At 43.6% G+C, this 18,634-nt stretch overlaps 1 long non-coding RNA gene across 1 annotated transcript in view; it reads left to right on the forward strand.

Moving 5' to 3' along the window:
• LOC132344720 (uncharacterized) overlaps positions 1 to 18,277 on the forward strand; it is a 112,741-nt gene extending 94,464 nt beyond the window's left edge. The window contains exons 2-3 of the long non-coding RNA XR_009493663.1: positions 12,349 to 12,408; positions 15,149 to 18,277. This is a non-coding gene — a long non-coding RNA (uncharacterized lncRNA). The remainder of the gene's footprint in view (positions 1 to 12,348; positions 12,409 to 15,148) is intronic.
• Positions 18,278 to 18,634: the final 357 nt, after the last annotated feature.

The following is an 18,634-nucleotide window of genomic DNA, read 5'->3' on the forward strand; positions in this document are numbered from 1 at the left end:
GTCAAGGCTATGGTTTTTCCAGTAGTCACGTATGGATGTGAGCATTGGAATGTGAAAAAGCTGAGCCCTGAAGAATTGATGCTTTTGAACTGTGGTGTTGGATAAGATTCTTGAGAGTCCCTTGTACTGGAAGGAGATCCAACCTGTCCATCCCAAAGGAAATCAGCCCTGGGTGTTCATTGGAAGGACAGATGTTGAAGCTGAAACTCCAATATTTTGGCCACCTGATGTGAATAGCTGAATCATTTGAAAAGACACTGAACTTGGGAAATATTGAGGTCAGGAGGAGAAGGGGACGACAGAGGATGAGATGGTTATATGGCATCACCATCTCATATCAATGGATATGAGTTTGAGTAAACTCCAGGAGTTGGTGATGGATGGGGAGGCCTGATGTGCTGCAGTTCATAGGGTGGCAAAGAGTCAGACATGTCTGAGCAACTGAACTGAAATGAAATATTTTACTTAGGATAAAGTTCTCAACAACATATATATTGTAAATGGGGGAACCATTTATTCACTGCTGGAGGTATAGTTGTATTGTAATATTTTAAAACAATTTTTTTAGTATAGTTTTTTTCACAATGTTGCATTACTTTCTGCTGTACATCAAAATGAACAATTTATATGCATACATAGATCTCTTCATTTATTATTGTCTTCCCATTTAGGTCACTATAGACATCTCAGAAAGGTTACTTTTACTTTTTCCCCCCTCTTGCTTTGTTAATAATTTAAATTAATTTCTTTATATTAAAATGAAAGTAGGAAAGTTATTCAGTTGTGCCTTACTGTTTGACTCACATGGACTCCATGGAATTTCCAGGACAGAATACTGGAGTGTCAGCCTTTCCCTTCTCCATGGAATTTAGCCATCTAGGGGTGAAATGCAGATCTCTCGTATTTCAGGCAGATTCTTGACCAGGTGAACCAACAGGGCAGCTCAAGAATAATGGAGTCTGTAGCCTATCCCTTCTCCAGTGGACCTTCCCAATCCAGAATCCAAACAAGGTCTCCTGCGTTGGAGGCAGATTCTTTACCAGCAGAGATATCAGGGAAACCCAGTTATTTATTTTCACTAGAGGCTATACAATATTGGGATAGTTTTGCCAAAAGTATACCTGTGTCCTGCACAACCTCCAGCCCCTCCCATCTACCTCTCCACCCTATTCCTGTGGATTGTCCAGAGAACAAGCAACCATGCTTCATGAACATGTAAACATGAATGATGAATTTCCTGAATGAAATATGTAATTATTCACATTTCAATAAATTATGGGTGCATATTTTTCTACATGAAATATGAAATGTGTAATTCATGTTTGAAAATCTAGCTATACATTTTTTATCATGATATACTGATTATTTTATGTTTCTATCTGGATATCTGTAAGCATTTTTTCCTATAGAAATATGGAATTCTGTATATCCCATGTAAGAAAATTTGAGCATACATTTTCCTGGTTGAAGTATGGAATTTTATATATATTCTATGTGAAAATCTCCATTAAGGTTTTCTGACATGAAATATGTAATTCTCTATAGTTCAAATATGAAAATCTGAGACAAATTTTCAATCATGAAATACTATATTTGTACATTTTACACATGGAAAACTAGGTAGAGATTATCCTACATGAAACTCAATATATTTTGCATTTTAAATGAAGACACGACACTCAGACACAAATTTCCTGATATACCTATGGAATACTCTATAGTTCACATATAAAAATATGCATGTTATTGTTGTATGTATATATATATACAAGAGATGTGTATTTCACCCCTAGAGGGCTATATATTTCTCATTTGGAAATCCAGGCACATATTTTCCTGCATGATATATTGAATACACAGTATTAAAATCTGGAAAAAGTTTATCCTGAATAAAATATTATATTTTTTACATTAATGAATTATCTGTGTGTACATTTCACAGTTTATATGGAATTCTCTGCATTAAACCTTTGAAAATATGGACATTTTTCCTACATTAAACATTAAATTCCCTGTACAACACAAATGAAAATCTTAACATGGCTTTCATGGACATAGATTTTCAAATGCAAAATAGGGATTTCTGTGTTTCATGTGTGGAAATCAGTGTACAGAGTTTCCTACATAAAATATGGAATCATATGCATTTTTAGATGATAATTGGAGCAATGATATTTCTGCTATATTGATGTAAGGGATTTGGTATAGTTCACATATGAAAATCTTAACTAAGATTGGACATCAAACAACAGACTGGTTCCAAGTAGGAAAAGGAGGACATCAAGGCTGTATATCATCACCCTGCTTATTAAACTTATAGACAGAGTACATCAGGAGAAACACTGGGCTGGAGGAAGCACAAGCTGGAATCAAGATTGCCAGGAGAAATATCAATAACCTCAGATATACAGATGACACCATCCTTATGGGAGAAAGTAAAGAAAAACTAAAGAGTCTCTTGAAGGTGAAAGAGGAGAGTGAAAAATTTGGCTTAAAGCTCAACATTCAGAAAACTAAGATCATGGCATCTGGTCCCATCATTTCATGGCAAATAGATGGGGAAACTGGAAACAGTGGCTGACTTTATTTTCCTGGGCTCCAAAATCACTGCAGATGTTGATTGCAGCCATGAAATTGAAAGATGCTTACTCCTTGGAAGGAAAATTTGACCAACCTAGAAAGCATATTCAAAAGTAGAGACATTACTTTGCCAACAAAGGCCCGTCTAGTCAAGTTTATAGTTTTTCCAAGTCATGTATGGATGTGAGAGTTGGACTATAAAGAAAGCCGGGTGCTGAAGAATTAATGCTTTTGAGCTGTGGTGCTGGAAAGACTCTTGAGAGCCCCTTGGACTGCAAGGAGATCCAACCAGTCCATCCTAAAGGAAATCAGTCCTGGGTTCTCATTGGTAGGACTGATTTTGAAGCTGAAATTCCAATACTTTGGCCACCTGATGTGAAGGGGTGACTCATTGGAAAAGACCCTGATGCTGGGAAAGATTGAAAGCAGGAGGAGAAGGGGATGACAGACAATGAGATGGTTGGATGGCATCACCGACTCAATGGACATGAGTTTGTGTGGACTCCAGGAGTTGGTGATGGACAGGAAGGCATGGCGTGCTATGGTTCAAGGGGTCGCAAAGATTCGGACACAACTAAGTGACTGAACTGAAGTGAACTCAACTGAGACATAAATATGTAATTTTATAGAAAACTGGGAACAAATTTTCCTATATGAAATGTGAAATCTCTATATTTAACATACAGAAATCTGTGAACAGATTTTTCATACATGGCTTTGGAATTTTTTCTTGTTTCTTATAAGGAAAACTTGATCCAGATACTCCTACAAAAAATATGGAACTTCCTATATGTCATATGTGAAAATATTGGTGCAAATTTACCTACATGAAATGTAGAATTCTCTATCATATCTGAAATCTGGCCATCCATTTTTTACATGAAATATAAAATACTCTATATCACATATGAAAATATCTGCTCAAATTTTGCTATAGGAGGTACTGAGCATTTTGTATATGAGTACAAAAAACTGGGTGCTGATTTCCCCTCATCTAATCTGGAATTCTGCATATTTCAGATATCAAAATCTAAACACTGATTTTATTATATAAAATATAGAATTTTCTATAAGTCACACCTGATATCCAGTCATAATTTTTCTCAGTTAAAACTGCAGTATTCTATATTTTGACATGAAAATTTCGATGCTGATTTTACTTCATGAAATAGTGAATATCTTGTATTACACTTTATGAGGATTTTCTTACAGAAAACAGGAAATTCTCCATACTTCATAGCTGAAAATATGGGTGGTGATATTTACATTAAATATGGAATTCTCTATATTTAACACATGAAAATCTTGGCATTGGTTTTCTTATGATGCATAGAACGAATATGGTATTGGAATGATTTCTGTTTTACAAATGAAAATATGAGCCCTCTGTTTCTTCATGAGATATGGAATTCTTTGTATTTCTCATACATATATCAAGATAATGAGTTTCTGCCATGAAAGATGGAATTCTTTATATTTCCTATATCAAAATCTAATCACTAATACTCCTTGGACTTCTTTGTATTTCATATTGGAAGACCAGAATGGAAATTTTCCTGTAAGAAATATGGAAATCTCTAAATTTCGAATGAACCACTGGTCCTTGTGCACTGGCTCATGTGTTGCCTGTTTGTGTCCCTGTGCCATTCAATATGTGTGCACCCCACTCCAGTACTCTCTCCTGGAAAATCCCATGGACAGAGGAGCCTTGTAGACTGCAGTCCATGGGGTGGCTAAGAGTTGGACACGACTGAACGACTTCACTTTCACTTTTCACTTTTGTGCATTGGAGAAGGAAATGGCAACCCACTCCAGTGTTCTTGCCTGGAGAATCCCAGGGATGGGGGAGCCTGGTGGGCTGCCATCTATGGGGTCACACACAGTCAAACATAACTGATGCGACTTAGCAGCAGCACATGCATGTGCTTGTGTCACCTGTTTGTGTGTGTGTCTGCATGTGTCTAGCCCACTGAAGACACAGAAATGAAGGCAAAAGACATGAGATGTGGACCAAGCAAAAGAGAAGGCATTAGACATCCACATACTAGGAGAGACTTGTAGATGCATTTCTGCTGTGCCCCTGTCTAGGATAGGAATGAAGAAAGCATGGTGAAAGCTTTGGAGAGTGGGCCCACAAATCTGCAATTATGTTAACAGACATAAAGAGCTCAAAGTTTCTGCTGTGTTGTTGTGCGTGTTTGTATTGGTAAGTGAGGGTGGAAGGTTTGAGGAATAAATGAAGAGTAAATCAGAGTAAATAAAGTGGTGAGGGGCTCTACCACTAAATCACTACCTCTAAACCCATTATTCTGTGGTGTCATTAACTGTCCTATGAAAACGATGGACATAACGAGGGGAGGTCCATGATTGTGAATAGGTCAAGATTCTTCTGTAGAAGGACCAGAGACAGGAAAGAAGAGACACAGAAAGAGAGTCTGATGCACTAGAGGCTTGTTCCACCCATGTGTGAAGGGTACATGGGAGGGTCCTGGGCTAGTGCCACCTAGGATCAACCTGTCAGCCAGCACACTGCCTCCCTGAGTGTAGCACACATTGGAACCATGTTAGAAAAGTGGTATGCTAAGTTAGGCTCAGTGTGCAACACCATGCATCCTAGGAGAGACAGGGTGTAAATGTGAAATCTAACCCTGGCACTTCCAGCCTATCTGGCAGTACAGAAAGGTGAGAAAACACAGGTGTTGGGTGCATATGTGTGCCGGTCTGCTGGTGTGTGCTTGTGATGTTTGGAACAGGTAAAGCAAAGGTGGTGGGTTCTTTGCTTGCAGGGACCCTGGGGCAGTGAGAGATGGGGAAATTCAGAGACTGTTGGTTTTAGGCATCATGCATTAGTGAATAGCTGTCCTGCTGAAGATGTCCCACTGCTCATGTCCAAAGTCCTGACATAAACTTCTTTCTTTCTCTGAGGTCTTGTCCTTGGTTATGGAGGACAGAGGAGCAATGGCATGGGTCTGCACCTAAGGAAGTTTTTGGCAGTCTTACTGGAGCAGAATCTCTGATTTTGTCATAGGGATCCTAAGGAGATCTACTCAACACAGTTCTCATGGGGACTCTGGATTCTAAGTGAGTGTCTTGGATGTCCCCTATCCAAACTGAGAACTGGGTCCTATGGACTGTGGACTTGTAGGCTAGCAAGGATGCCTGAGCTGCCTACAGCCTAGCAAGGGCAGCAGAAAGAGAACATTGGCATATAGCAAGTCAGAGAGGCCTGGGGTGGAATTAAGCCATCTTGGTTCATTTGGGAGAGAAATAAAGCATTCTTTTTAAGGGAGGTGTGAACTGTGGGCCCAACGTGTACAGGTTTCCCAGGGTACCTTCCCTGTGTGGTATCTGTGTATGTAGGTAGTAAACTGAAAAGCTGATAGGAAGGGTGATTTCAGTACCTTTTCAACATCACTTTCAGTACCTTATTTCAGAATAGACCCTTTTGATCCATAGGAACTTTCTTCATGACACTGTGTCAGAGTATTAGAACTGTCACATTCTCTTTGAACTTTTAGAGGACCAGGAATCTACTTGGCCTTTTACTTATACAGGTAGATAATCCTTGGGGAACATGAAAATAGTTGCAAACAGAAAAGTACATAGTTACAAATAGCCAAGATAACCTTTTTCAGATAGTCATAGGACCCATATAGGCCTGAGGGGCTGCTGGGTCTGTGATGAGAGCACAACATTGACAAGTAATGAATTTGAGAGGTGCAGGCTGAGAAAATAGTGCTCCAAGTCATCTCACACTAAAGCTCCTTGCTATTTCTGTGTCATTCCTGAAAGGAAAACACAGGGAAGGAAACATATGATTGGCACTGTTAACCTCTCCAAAGTGATGGGAGAAGAGAGAACACATGTTCACATCACTCAGCTCTCTATGGGGAGCCCTTAGAACACTGATGCCCTCTTTGCAGGTTCCCTCAGCCCAGAAGCTAATCCCAAAATTGTGTAACATTCCAGGATAAGTCATAAAGGTAGAAGAGGGCATTAACTTGACTGATGAACAGGGAAAGAAAATGACTGGGACAAAAATAGAGGAGGCGCTTACTGATTCCATATCCTGGACTAGTAGACCTCTAGTTTTGTAAATGTTCAAGGTTCAGAGCTGAGTGTATGTGTGTGTGCATGCCAGAACATGTGTGTGATTTGTCAGAACTTGACTGGAGATATGATGGAAGAATGGACTCCAAAAACATGAAAGAGTTGGTGTGAGGTATATAGACTCTGGGGCAGCAGAAGCACTGAGGCCAGCAAAACAAGTCCAAGGATTTCACTGAGGTAGCAAGCCTTCAGAGAAAGCAATGGCAACCCACTCCAGTACTCTTGCCTGGAAAATCCCATGGACAGAGGAACCTGGTAGGCTGCAGTCCATGAGGTCGCTAAGAGTCGGACACAACTGAACAACTTCACTTTCACTTTTCACTTTCATGCATTGCAGAAGGAAATGGCAGCCCACTCCAGTGTTCTTGCCTGGAGAATCCCAGGGATGGGGGAGCCTGGTGGGCTTCCATATATGGGGTTCCACAGAGTCTGACATGACTGAAGTGACTTAGCAGCAGCAGCAGCAGCAGCAGCAGCAAGCCTTATGTGGAAACATGGCTCCTGACATAAGACAGAAACAGGAAGAAAGCACCTGAGGGAAGTCAGTGAGGATACAAAGGAACCTAGAAACAAAATGGGGTGGGTTCTCAGGCACAGAAGAGGGGGGACATACAAATGCTTGGACACCAGCTTCAAATTCATTTCTATCATTCTAGAGCAGGAGCATTCTTTCTCTGACATTACAAAGTGCATGAGCACACCTTGTCTTTTATATAAGCATTGGGAGACTGAAAGGCACTTTAGCATAAGCAGTTTCCCAGTTTGAAACATCATTCTTTATACTCTTTGCAGAATGTGTGGGTATCAAGATTGTGCAAAGGATGGCTTAGGTTGGTTCTCTTGCTGATTTTGGTCACTCTGTCCCAGAGAGATGGGATAGAGTTGGATGTGTTCTCACCTAGAGGCTGGATGAGAAGAGAACCACTTTGAAAGGGCCTCTAAATGGTAAATGGACATCTTCAATGCCTCTGGCATCCCTTGAGTCTTGGCTTTTAATGGGGAGTTGCCCTGAACATCTCACTGGCTGGTGTTCAAACAAGGTTCAGGGAATTCCCTCACGCGAGCAAAAGCATGTCCCATTTTTCAATTTATCCAAAGTGTGGCCAAGTAGCCTTAATCCTGAGCATTGTTCATGTTTACCATGTGAGGGTGGGAGGTACATCTGTCTCCTGTGGTTCAGAAGAGATTGCTGGTATTTGCTGCTCAAGTTTGAGAAAGTGTTCTCCACATGTGTGGACAAACAAAGTCTGATCCCCCATAGGTGAGACTCACACAGGAGGAAAGGACTTTGGCTTTATCCCAAGATTACAAGTATTTTCTGAGCTCTGGTGTCCAGAGAGTGGTAGAGGTCAACAACACCAGTTAGAGAGGCAGAGACACAGACACAAACCCTACTACACACTAGAAAATAGGTAGGAAAACCAGTATGTGCCAGAATCAAGAGAGACACACAGAGAGCTCTGTATGATATGTCTCTGGTACCCCTGAGCAAAGGAGCTGAACTGTAGCAAACAGGTGGATTTGCAACCACTCCCCTATCATCTGGTTCTTTGTCCACTAGAGTAAACTATCCAGCCATACTGTGCCCCTGCCTTTCACTGGATACATTGGGAGAGCACCCAGTTGTTAAAAGTCCTGTGAAACATGGAGGGTTTTGGATATGGGAGTAGGAACCCATGGTTCAAAATACCAGAGGCCAAGTCAATTGTAGAAGGTACCCATCTGGTGCCAGATACAAGACAAGCAAAGTGACTGGAGGCACCCACTCAGGGGAGCAGAGGTGGCCACAGGGGATGCAGGGGCCACTCCCTCACAACTAGGGGCAAGAATGTGGAGACTGTCGTCCATTACCCTCTTATTGATTTGCTGCCTAGGGTCTGGGTGTGGCTCACAGCTCCAACAGCCCTGGGGGCCTGGTTGCCAGTGGGATCAGACCCAGCATTCACATCTTGCCCAGGCTGTCGCCCACTGCTTTCTTCAGTCTCAAGGGACCCCCAGAAGGAGCCAGGTCTCACCATTTGGTGACTGCATCCTGGGGATCAGCTGTGCAGGCCACCTGCTGTGCTTTCATGTCCAGACCCTCCCAGTTGCCCTAGGTTGAAAAAAAAATCCAGAAACACGTGGAGAGTGAGACACTGCCAGCGGAAGGCAGGAGAACCCAGGACCCTGTATCATCTCAGTTTTGAGGCCAGGTCTTCAGGGCGTAGGAGCCCTGTGACCTGACAGCTCAGTGGGGGCATCTGGGATGTTGCAACGTAAGGCGGTGCACCAGGTGAGGAGGCCGACCCCTTCAGGATGCATTTAGTGGAGGAAAGCACAGCCCTGGAGAAGTCAGAGATGGTGGGGATTGTGCAGGACTTCCAGCTGCTGTTGGAAGACATCATGAAGAAGGTGTATATGGTGGTGGATGTGGAGCAGGAGCAGCTGTCCTGCAGGAGCATGAGGAGAAGCCAGAGTAGCAGTGCCAGGAACATGCAAGACCAGGAGACCCAAGTGACTGTCCACCACTTGAAGGACTGAAGGTACTGGCAATCCTGCAGGTGGGGCTGAGCTCTGGGCATAAGAAAGAATGCAGGACCTAGGTTTGACTCAGGTGGAATAACCACCGGAAACAGAAGGGTCACTTGGCTTAGAGAAGGGCCATCATCCCGGGAATCCCTGGCTTCTGGGTCAAAGCTGTATCCTGACTGCAAATCCTTGGGTTGGGCACTCAGAAGGAGAGGGAGCTGGAGGAGAGGGAATGGAGACGAGGGCACAAACAAGTCGAGGGGGGCCAAGATAAGTGGGGCCTAGGGAACTGGCGAGTTCCAAAGACAGTGAGAGCAGAAGTCTGGGCTGGTCCACCACACCTCTAGGTTTCTCAGCCATTATTTTTGGAGACTCCTTTGGCCTACATCGAAGAGGAGCAGTACCCAGTGGCAGGGACTCTATGACAGGGATGACCAGTGACAGTATGCTTATAGCCAGATAAGCATATCTGGAGAGTTATTATTGTAATTGTATATGATCCCAGAAAGTAGTGGAGATCCAGGAATCCCACAACGCATACCATTCAGTCAGAGCCCCTGTAGTTGTTCCCAGGAGAGCAGTGTGGAAGCACAAGATTGTCCACATGCCAGGTGGATCTCGAAGGGGCTGGTCTCCTCATATACTCTGAGTGCTTGACGTCTGCAGACATATCCACACTACCCCTTGTGAAGACAGGGAGTAAGTCATAGACCCAGAGCTTTCTTGCTAAACACAGACAGAGACTTTCATATATGCACAGATGACATACATACACATTTGCCTGCTGACAAGACTTGCCACAGGGACTGCAGATCCTGACATTCTAAACAGTGACATACCACTACACAGACACACAGGTCAGGCACAGTTTAGAAGCAGTCAGAAGCAGACCCTACCTTGGAGAATGGAGAAAACCTCAGGTGCTGTAGAACACAGGAGAACCTGTGAGTATGTCTGAAGACACACTGAAGAACACTGAAGTGAAGAACATTTCAGAAAACTGAAGAACTGAGACTCATGAGTATGTCTGATGGTATGGCAGTGGCTGGGGTTGTTTGTCCATATTCTGCAGTACTACTTCCCATTACTTCCCAAGTGGGAAGAAAGATCATGCCATGAGAGGTAACTGACAGAAGCATGGGTTGTGAGAGGATCAGGAGGTGGCCCCTGAAGAGGCAGCTGTGTAGAAGTCAGGACATTCTTCTTTTCCAAATGGGGTATCTCAGGCTCATGCAGGCTGGATGTGGAGCCTGATCGGGTCCTGCAAGTACCAGGTGATAGGCTGAGACTGGATGCATGTGGACTTCTTGGGTCCAAGTTCACATAGGAAGCAGCTGTGGTTACAGCATAAGAGTCCTAGGTGATTCTGATAGAGGCAGGGTGAATGAGGAACCTTCATCAACTTCATCCTTTCCTAGGTCCTGACACCTCCAGGCCTCCTGCTTCTCAATGATTTTGAGATTGCCTGGCTCTTCACTGCTGCCTCTCCTCCTGGGAAACCCCAATAGTTGGAACCGGTTTGTCTCCTGTATCCCATTGCACTTTTGTGCTCATTTTGGGGTCTTCTATAAATTTCTACATCCACTGCTTGACATTTCTCTGCCTGCATACAGGCAAACCTGGAAATGTCTTAAGGCTGGCTGGAAGTAATACTGAAGTTCTGAGGGAAGAAATGGACAGGGATCCCAACATGCAGGACATGATGCCTACTGATGCCATCTCCCATATTGCTATACACAGGCATTTTCAGCAACTGAAACATCTGTGTTCCCTGTTTGTATCCTTGTGCCTTGCACATATGTGTGTTCACAGACTGGGCATATCCACAGATTGGGAGAGACTGGTCAATATATCTCCAAGGGACCCCTGTCCAGGACAGAATTGAGGAAAGAATGGCTAGTGACAATTCCATCAAGAGATATAAATTACATCAAGAGACATAAATAAGCTCACACTTTCTGCTGTGTTGTTGTGTGTTTTTATCAGTAAGTGGGGGTAGAGAGTGTGAGTATTCACCAAGAGTAAATACAATGGTGTGGAGCTTTAAAAGTGCTGCTTGTGGAACCCTCAGGTTTTAGGACATTGGATTCCTTATGGAAACAGGTGACAGGACTAGGCCAGGACTTGGGATTGTGAAGAGGCCAAAATCTTTTACAAAAGGGCAAAGAATGGAAAGAGGGAGGCACAGAAAGAGAACTTGCTGCACTGGAGACTTGTTCCACACATGTGAGAAGGAGATAGGGGAAGGTTCTGGGCTAGTGCTGCCTAAGACCAGCCACCACACTCCCTCTGTGAGTGTGACTCATAATGGCACCATGAAAGATAAATGACATCCTAAGGTAGTCTCTCAGCATAAAACCCCAGGCATCTTAGGAGAGACAGGTTATGGGTGTGGAATCTGTCTGTGCATTTCCATCTTACCTGGCCATGCAGAAAGTTGAAGAAAGCAATTCTGGGCTGTATGCATTTGCCCCTCTGTCAGTGTGTGCCTGTGTGTGAGGGAACATGGATGAAGCAAGGTGATGGGCTGTTTGCATGCAGGGACTCATCACAGGGAGAGTCAGGGATGCCCCTGGGGTCATCAGATATCTCTGCTGCTTTTCAGGCTCCAGGAATTAGTGAAAAGCATTCTTGCCAAAGACACCCCATTGCTCCTTCCAAAAGTCGATGTGAATTCTTTCCTCTCTCTAGAGCCTCAGCCTTGGCTATGGAGGGCAGATGGACAAAGGTGTCGGTCTGAACCTCAGGGAGGGTACTGACAGTCTCCTGGAGCAGAAGTTCTGGTATTGTCATGGGTATCCTAAAGGAGATCTGCACCATGTGACTCTCACGGAGACCCTGGATTCAAAATGAGCATCTTGGAAGTCCCTTGGCCCAACAGCTAGCAGAGTTGCCTGAACTATAAGCAGTTACCAGAGCCTAGCAAGGGCGACAGAAAGAAACCCTTGGCACTTAGCAAGTCAGTGGTGCTTGACCAAAGTCTCTGGCCATTTCTGTGTGGTTTGTGGGTGGAAAGCATAGGCAATGGAATCATGCCAATGTGATTGGCACTGTGGAACTGTTGAAGGTGATGGGAGAATACAGAACACAGCATACATCACTCAGGTCTCCGTGGGGAGAATTTACAGCCCTGCCTACCATCTTTTGCAGGTCGGTCCCTTTCATGAGCAAATCCCAGGATTGTGTAACCTTCCAGGATACATCATACAGGTAAGACATTGACTAATTCAACAAACATGTGAAAGAAAGTAACAGACAAAAAAAAAAAAAAAAGTGAGGTGATTACAAATTTCATTATCCTGGACAAGTAGACCTATAGTTCTGTATATTTGCAGATTTCCTTTCAGAGTTGTGAGTATGTTGTACATGGCAGCACACCTGTATTTGTGAGCTCTCAGAATTGGCCTGGCCAGGGGATAGCAAAAAACAGACAGGAAAAAAATGAAGGAGCTTGTTAGAGGTACATAAACCCTGGAGCAGCAGAAGCAGTGATGCCAGCAAAAGTAGTCCAAGGATCTTACAGAGGGAGCAAGCTGCGTCCAACCATGCTGCACTCCCTGCATACCTGACAGAAAGGAGAGGCAGGAAGAAAGCACTTGGGGGAGGTCAGTAAGGATGCAAAGGAGTCTAGAAAACAAATGGGGTGGATTCCCAGGCACAGAAGAGGATGGTTTACAGCCTCTTGGACAACCAACTACAAAGACTTTTCTGTCATTCTTAAGGCAGGAACATTCTTCCTCTGACAAGACCAGGTAAAGCAGCACACCTTAATTTTTTGTAAGTGCTGGGAGACTGAAGGCCACTGTAACATTAGCAGCTACTACCTGCAGAGTTTTGCAATATGAAACATCATACTTTGTATACTTCGCAGAATGCTTGGGTATCAAGACTATACAAAGGATAGCTTAGCCTGATCCTCTTCATTGTTCCCACTCCCAAATAGCTAGGGAGTTTGTGTAGGCTGGGATGTGTTCTCACCTGGAGGCTGGATGAGAACAGAACCACAGTGAAGGGCCCTCTGTATGGTAAATAGGCAGATGGCAATTCCTCTGGCACAGGTGAGTCATGACCCTTAATTGGGAGCTGACCTTAATATCTCACTGGCTGGTGTTCAAAAAAGGTTCAGGGAGTTCCCTCATGCTAGCAAGACTATGCCCCATTTCTCCCTCTGTCCAAAGTGTGGCCAAGCAGCCTTAATCCTGAACAGCATTCATATCTACATTTCTAGGGAGGGAGGGATGCCTGTCTCCTTCTGTGGTTAAGCAGAGATCACTGGTATTTGCTGTTTAAGTTTGGAAAAGCATTCTCCAAATATGTGGACTGCCAAAGTCTGATCTCCTAAGGGTGCAACTCGCATAGCAGGAGAGGTCTTTGGCTTCAGGCCAAGGTGAAGTGTATTTCTGAGCTCTGGTGTCCAGAGAGTGGTAGAGGGCAACAGCACCAGTTAGAGAGACAGAGACACACAGACACAAGCCCCTACTACATCCTCAGAAAATAATCAGAAAAAGAGTGTGTGCCAGAATCAGAGACAGAAAGACACAGACAGAAATCTGTACCATATGTCTCTGGGGTCCCTGAGCAAAGGAGCTGAACTGTAGCAAACAGATTTGTACACACTCTGCTATCAACCAGAAAGCATCCAGCTCTCCATCCCCTGGAAGAAATGATCCAGCCAATTTGAACCCTTGCATTTTCACTGGACACTTTGGGAGAGCATTTTGTGGTTAAAGATCCAGTGGGATACAGGAGTGTGCTTTTTGGATATGGGAGCAGCAACTTGTGGTTCGAATTTCTGCAGGCCAAATCAAATGGGCACTTGGGTATTCCCAGATGCAAGAGAGGCAATGTGATTGGAAGCATATGCTCAGTGGAACAGAGTCGGCCAGGTAGGGGCTCTGGAGCCTTAGAAGACTAGTGTGACTATCTCTGGGCTTGAGACATGACCCTGGAAGTGCTGTCCACTACCCTTTCCACAGTTGGTCAAGATTTGGGCCCAGGATCCTGGGCATGGCTTACAGCTCCTAACCCAGAGGGACTGTGTGCTTGGGGCTTCAGGCCTGGCATGTACACCTTGCCCCAGGCCATCGTTCAACTCTTTCTTCAGTCTCATGGCACCTCCCAGAAGGAGCCAGTACTCACCACTGGGTGATGGCAGCCTGCAGGCCAACTGTGCAGGCTGCCTGCTCTCTTGTCTTGTCCAGCCCCTTCCAGGTGCCCCAGACTGGGGGCATGACCACGGCCACATGTAGAATTAGACGCTGCCAGAGGAATGTGAGAGAACCCTGGGACCCTGGGTATTTTATATCGCCACCCCAGTCTTCACTGCCAGAGGCTCTTGGGCCTGCAAGCAAGGAAGGGGCAGAGGAGCCATTGCAGGCACCAGATGACATGACAGGCTGCATGTCAACAGCCTCCCTTTGCAGCAGCACATCCACATCTGGCCCTCACAGGGGCAGATCCAAGTCCTCCAAGGCAGCCACAGAGCAAATTCCAGTGGATGATCCACATGCAGAAATGGACGTAAAACCACAGTGGACCCCCAGGGTTAGTGTGGCTGAGGAAGAAGACCCAAAACCTTCCTACCAGAGGGAAACGACTGATAGCAGGGACTCAAGAAAATCAAGTATTAGTCTTATGTTTTGACTTGTTCTACAGAGCCTACTGAATTTTCATTTTCCTTTTTTCCCCATTTCCTCCACGTCTGCTGTAGTTGTTGATTTTATTGGTACTATGAAATCTAATGAAAGTTTTGAGTATTTTTTTTGCAAAGTCACTTTTTTTTTTTTTTTATTGCTTATATAATCCTCTGTCTATGCATTGGGATTTTACAGTTCTCTGGAGGTTTCCATTTTCTCCCTCCTTTTTTTTTTTAATTTTAATTTTTTAAACATATTATTAATTTTTCTACATTTATTCAATTGTTTTTCTTACTGTTCTTTTCCCCTTGCAGTTAAACTTTAATGTACATAAATTTTACTTACCTACCCAATGGAAAAATCAAGAGAGTTCCAGAAAAACATCTATTTCTGCTTTATTGACTATGCCAAAGCCTTTAACTGTGTGGATCACAATAAACTGTGGAAATTCTGAAACAGATGGGAATACCAGATCACCTCACCTGCCTTTTGAGAAATCTATATGCAGATCAGGAAGCAACAGTTAGAACTGGACATAGAAAAACAGACTGGTTCCAAACAGGAAAAGGTGGAAGTCAAGGCTGTGAATTGTCACCCTGGTTATTTAACTTCTATGGAGAGTACATCATGAGAAATGCTGGGCTGGAAGAAGCACAAGCTGGAATCAAGATTGCCAGGAGAAATATCAATAACCTCAGATATCCAGATGACATCACCCTTATGGCAGAAAGTGAAGTGGAACTAAAAAGCCTCTTGATGAAAATGAAAGACGAGAGTGAAAAAGTTGGCTTAAAGATCAACATTCAGAAAACGAAGATCATGGCATCCGGTCCCATCACTTCATGGGAAATAGATGGGGAAACAGTGGAAACAGTGTCAGACTTTATTTTTTCTGGGCTCCAAAATCACTGCAGATGGTGACTGTAGCCATGAAATTAAAAGATGCTTACTTCTTGGAAGGAAAGTTATGACCAACCTAGATAGCATATTGAAAAGTGGAGACATTACTTTGCCAACAAAGGTCCGTCTAGTCAAGGCTATGGCTTTTCCAGTGGTCATGTATGGATTTGAGAGTTGGACTGTGAAGAAGGCTGAGCACTGAAGTATTGATGATTTTGAACTGTTGCGTTGGAGAAGACTCTTGAGAGTCCGTTGGACTGTAAGTAGATCCAACCAGTCCATTCTAAAGGAGATGAGTCCTGGGTGTTCTTTGGAAGGACTGATGCTAAAGCTGAAACTCCAATACTTTGGCCACCCCATGCGAAGAGTTGACTCATTGGAAAAGACTCTGATGCTGGGAGGGATTGGGGGCAAGAGGAGAAGGGGACGACAGAGGATGAGATGGCTGGATGGCATCACTGACTCGATGGACGTGAGTCTGAGTGAACTCCAGGAGTTGGTGATGGACAGAGAGGCCTGGCGTGCTGTGATTCATGAAGTCGCAAAGAGTCGGACATGACTAAGTGACTGATCTGATCTGATCTGACTCGTGTGGGATGGTATTTCATTGTAGTATTGAAATGCATTTCTACAGTAACAAGTAATATTGAGCATCTTTTCATGTGTTTGTTATCCATCTTTATGTCTTCTTTGGAGAAATGTATGTTTATGTTTTTTACCACTGTTTTCATTTTTCCTCTTTTTAATTGGATTGTTTTTTGTTTTTTTCCTGGAATTGAGTTGTATGAGGTGCTCATATATTTTGGAAATTAATGCTTGTTTCATTTGCTATTATTTTCCCCCATTCTGAGGGGTGTCTCTTCACTTTGCTTATAGTTTCCTTTGCTGTGAAACAGGTTTTAAGTTTCATCAAGTCTTATTTGTTTATTTCTGCTTTTATTTCCATTACTCTCAAAAGTGGCTCATAGAGGGTATTGCTTTGATTTATGTCATTGAGTGTTTTCCTCTTAGAGTTTTATAATTTCTGGTCTTTCATTTAGGTCTTTAATCCATTTTGAGTTGATCTCTGTGGGTCATTTTAGGAAGTGTTCTAATTTCATTCCTTTACATGTAGCTGTCCAGTTTTCCTGGTACCACTTATTGAAGAGGTTGTCTTTGCCACATTGTATATTCTTGCCTCATTTGTCAAAAATAAGGTACCCATAGCTGCATGGGTTTATTTCTGGGCCTTCTGTCTTGTTTCATTGATTTATATTTCTGTTTTTCAATCAGTACTTTCTTGATGACTGTAGCTTTGTAATATAATCTGAAGTCAGAAAGGTTGATTCCAGGGGTGATCCTAAAATTATAGAGGAATAGGATTGGGAGACCACTTTCTCCTCCACAAATTCATTGAAAGAACATTTGAACGCTGAGCAAATTACACAAAACAACTGAATGCTGGCAGAGTACGTCAGGCACCCAGAAAGGCAGCCCATTGTCTTCGAAAGGAGATAGGGGGAAAAAGACAAAAGATATAAAGAGAAATAAACGAGGGAGGGATGCAGATCCATCCCCGGAAGGGAGTCTTAAAAAAAGAGAGAAGTTTCCAAACACCAGGAAACACACTCACCAGCAAATCTGTGGTGAGCCTTGGAACATTACCAGAGGGCAACATTACCAGGAGGAAAAATAAATAATTAAACCCACAGATTACATGCCTAAGGCAACTTCCAGTGGAGAAGCTGCTCATACGCTTACATCCGCCACTAGCATGAGGGGGCTGGGCAGTGAGGCAGGGGCTTCATTGCTTAGAGTAAGGACTGGACCTGAATGCCCTAAGGGCAATCTGAAAGGACTGACTTGAGATAGCAAACCAGACTATGGGATAGGTATCCCGCAAAAAGCCCTAACCTAAAACACTGCCAGGCCCTCTCACTGAACAAAGGATGGACTAGAGTAGCTAGCTGTGGACCGGCCCATCCCCCACTGACGACAGACAGGTGAGGGCAGCCAGATCTGGAAGGGGACAATCATGGCCCAAGAGAAGCATCATCTACCAAACTGCAAGCAGGCTTCTTTGCTAACCAAGACTCCTTGGGATTCTGGATGGTCGACATCTGCCGGGAAAGTCACAGCCAGAGATCAGCTCCCCAGAGGAGACACACAGCACACCTGAGAAGGTGTGCCCATTGTACACCCAGAAAACTGAGTGGCTGGGATGGAGGAAGTGGTAAGTCATAGCTTCCCAAGCTTCTGGTCACCTGAGCTGCTCAGACTGGGAAAGGGCACAAAACACAGGCCAAATTAAGTCTGTGCCTTTGTGGAGTACCCAAGAACCTTAACCTGAATGTCTTAGACCTGGGAAGTGCTCTCAGTCCAGGACCGGCCTCAGACAGTTCCTAGCAGAGCAACCTAGAACCTGAGCAGTGTAGACTGGGAAAGCACACACGACCCAGAGGGATGGTATGGGGAGGGATGTGCGAGGGGGGTTCATGATGGGAAACGTGTACATCTGTGGCAGATACATGTTGATGTATGGGAAAACTAATACAATATTGTAAAGTAATTAGCCTCCAATTAAAATAAATTTACATTAAAAGAAGATCATGCATCATGATCAAATGGGCTTTTATCCAAGCGATGCAAGGATTCTTCAATATTGGCAAATCAATTAATGTGATACACCATATTAACAAACTGAAAAGTAAAAACCATATGATTATCTCAATAGATGCAGAGAAAGTCTTTGACAAAATTCAACATCCATTTATGATAAAAACCCTCCAGAAAGCAGGAATAGAAGGAACATACCTCAACATAATAAAAGCTATATATGACAAACCCACAGCAAACATTATCCTCAATGATGAAAAACTGAAAGCATTTCCCCTAAAGTCAGGAACAAGAAAATGGTGCCC

This window comes from Bos taurus, chromosome Y, assembly GCF_002263795.3.
Source record: "Bos taurus isolate L1 Dominette 01449 registration number 42190680 breed Hereford chromosome Y, ARS-UCD2.0, whole genome shotgun sequence".
NCBI lineage: Eukaryota > Metazoa > Chordata > Mammalia > Artiodactyla > Bovidae > Bos > Bos taurus.